Below are 3,442 nucleotides of genomic sequence, written 5' to 3'. Positions count from 1 at the left end.
CTCCTCCATTCTAAGCCAATCACAAGAGCACGCCCCCACGAGGGTATGATTTATTGCATTCATGACATAGTGCTTCATATACGCATTTTGCGCTGTCCGGATATGACAGGTCCATGGAGCCTGCCTGCAGGCGCCAATCTCAGGACCGATAAGGAAGTGTGTGTTATATGAGATGGCAGCTCCGATTATTAAATCAAAGAGGCTTAATGTTTTCTATTATATTATTTCACTATAGCCATGTGGACGGTGTCAAGGTCCAATGTTGACCAAATTAATCAATAGCGGGTGTAACTAAAATACAAGATGTCTTTGATGTCTTTACAATAAAAAAGATTGTATTTGCGTGCATTTCCTGTTTGGAAAGTGGATATTTTATTTTGTAATTATATAATACTTGTCATAATGGTGCATTCACACCGGACGCGATGCAAATAATCGCTTTCTCAAGCCATATCTGGCCGTGCAACACTTACATTGTTACATACTGTATGCAGAAGTGTTATTTTAAACAACACATTAAGTTGACGAAAGACTTGAGTCAAATGTAATTAAAGTCAGATCCACTCGTGTCTTAGACGGGGCAGTGATATCATAAACCTGTTAATGTACGCATTCAAACACTCATATTTGTCTAATATTATAGTTTACTTTTCATTCAGGAAGTATGACGCTGCGCTGTCAGTACGCTTCTCCATGTTTGTGATTGGTCAAATTTTGCTAGTCCCGCCCCTTTCACATGAACGCGCTCTCAGCCGGTTTGGAGGCTATTTTTATATAACATTAGAAAAACTGATTCTTATAATTACATTATAAGCTTATTGTGTTCATTTTATGTTGCTGTGACTTTGGAATAAATAGAAGTCTTTAGCCTGCAATACAGAGCAGCAAGGTCAGGTGCAGACACTGGAAAAATACAAAGAGTTATTCATAAACAGGACATCGCTCCAGCCTTGAGTTGTATGGGAGCTTCACTCCCACGTATAGCTAGGAAGCAGCATTATGAAGGTTTTCCACTATAACTGGAGAAACGTTAGCGAAAACTAATTACGTATGATTGCGACAGAGTAGGGAGGGACTTCCACAGGCCGGCCGAATGCTGATTGGAAGGTTGTGTTGCCAAGAGACTCTGTCTGAGTCTGCGCACCAACGAGAGAGAGCCAAAGTCTAAACCAAGGTTACTCCCCATCTAGTCTCAACCAATCATAAAGGTACGGGCAACGCCCTGTGTAATAAAAATGTATTATCGCACGAGGTTCGAGGCTCTTTCCGGAAATAGTGGTTTCCACTAGGGATGCCAGTGATTATTCGATTATTCGAATATTCGTTACATTCTCCATAATCAAAAATAATTTTTAAAATTCAATTTTATTTATATATTTTTTTATTATTATTTATGTTTTTTTTTTTTTCCTGGCTTAGTTTCAACCAAAATATAGACTAATGCTAATAATAGTATTAATAATTGTAAATGGCCATTGGTCACACCACCAGTTTGTTTTACTGTAAACTTGGAGGAAGCCAGCAGCGCAGCCCTTCGCTGCGCTACACACCGACCCCGCCCCCCCCTCACCGTCACACGTGCGATTGATTTATTTTATTGGAGTGAGAACACAACTAAAGATGAACAAAGGAAAGAAGAGTTCCTCGTGGAACTACTTCAAATTGACAAGTGCAAATGAGATTTTTTTTTTTTAGCGATTATTATTCGCCAGGGCTGTCCGATTTTCGATTTTGATCATTGGCAGTTTCTGGCATCCCTAGTTTCCACACAGCTTTACTGCCTGTGATTTCTATAACGTGACTGAGTCCTTGGCCAAGTGATATATATATATATGTTGCTCTCTCATAATGAATAGTTAAACTTAGGAGTCGTCTGTCTTTCCTGGAATTTTGAACACAACACCGGACGGAGAAACTCTGGGTTGATTTACCGAGTTGATAACCAGTGTCGTAGGACCGCTGAGCAAGATCGCGTTTGTTAGGGTTAGTTAAGCCAGAGAACTCAGAGATATCCAGGGTCTGTTGAACTGGCTTTGTCTTACAGGCCACTAATCGATCAGGCTAAGCTAACCTGTAGGTGCTCCCTCCACACTCACAACAACTTCATAAATACATAAATGAAGCAACTGTATTCGCCGTACAGGAAACACACATTTAAATCGGTGTTGCCTGCTGTTTTATGTACACTATCATTCATTAATGGTTCGGAAAGTGGCGCTGTACCTTAATAATATAAAAGGTTGTATTTGCGTGCATTTCCTGTTCGGAAAGTGGCGCTGTACTGAGAGTGGAGGTGTCCTGAGATGGACCTGTCAGTTCCGGACAGCGCAAAAAAATATATTGAAGTCAATGGTCAGAGAAAAGTTATCTTTCGATCCCGTTTTAATTGTGCCATGAATTACACTTATGATGTTTGTCAATCTTAAAAAATTATTTCCAAGTCAAAAAAGTCACAGTTTGTCGTAAAACTGTGGAGTAACACTTATTTGTGTGTGAAACTGCTCAATCAATCACATCTCTGGTCTCGCACAATATGTTAAGATCACTGTAAGAATCGTGGAAAAGATAGGACCCAAAATGCAGACTACAAAAAGATAAAAATCTATAACCAAAAGCGAGCTTTATTTAAAAAAGCCGATCAACAAATCCATGGCAAGGATATACATAAGTAACACAAGGAAGATAACATACCAAAAACGATCATGACCAACATGAAGGGAGACAGGAAAAACAAACAATGAACCGACGGTGAACACAGGAAGAGACAAGACTAAATACAGGGAGGGGTAATCACGAGACGAGAAACAGCCGGGCAGGGGAGGCAGAAACACAAGGGCAACAGGTGAACACAATTAGACAATCAGACACACCAGGGAAACTAACGACAGGGAGGAAAACACAGCGAGAAGGACCAGACAAGAAACAATGAGGAAAACATGAAACAGGGAGAAAATAACAGCAAAACAAAACCCATTACCAGACACACAAAACTAAAACCGTGACATAACACCAAGATCGTGACAGAACCCCCCCCCCCCCTCAAGGGACGGATTCTAGACGTCCATAACACACAAACAAAGTCCAATACTTCGAAAAGGGTGGGTGGAGGGGGTCCGGAGGACGGGTCTGGGTAGATAGCCCAGAGGCAAGGCAGAGGAACAGAAGGTGGTCTCGGGCGGACGACCCGGGGGCAAGGCAGAGTTCGAAAAGTCAGGGGGCCGGGCTCGCGGGCGAAGGCCGCTGGGGAACTCAGGAGACCGGGAACAAGGTCGGGCAAGAAGGCGGCGACGGCATAGCTCCGGAGGACGATGTACGCCGCAATGGGACCCCTCCAGTGTCAGCTGGATTGCCGGAACACTGGGATCGAGAGCAGGAGCTGGTGGGACTCCTGGCGGGACAGGCGTAGACGGAAATCTGGACGGAACATGGGCTGGTGTCAGTG

This window comes from Notothenia rossii, assembly GCF_949606895.1.
Source record: "Notothenia rossii genome assembly, chromosome: 5".
Classification (NCBI taxonomy): Eukaryota; Metazoa; Chordata; class Actinopteri; order Perciformes; family Nototheniidae; genus Notothenia; species Notothenia rossii.
This window is presented reverse-complemented; position numbering follows the sequence as displayed.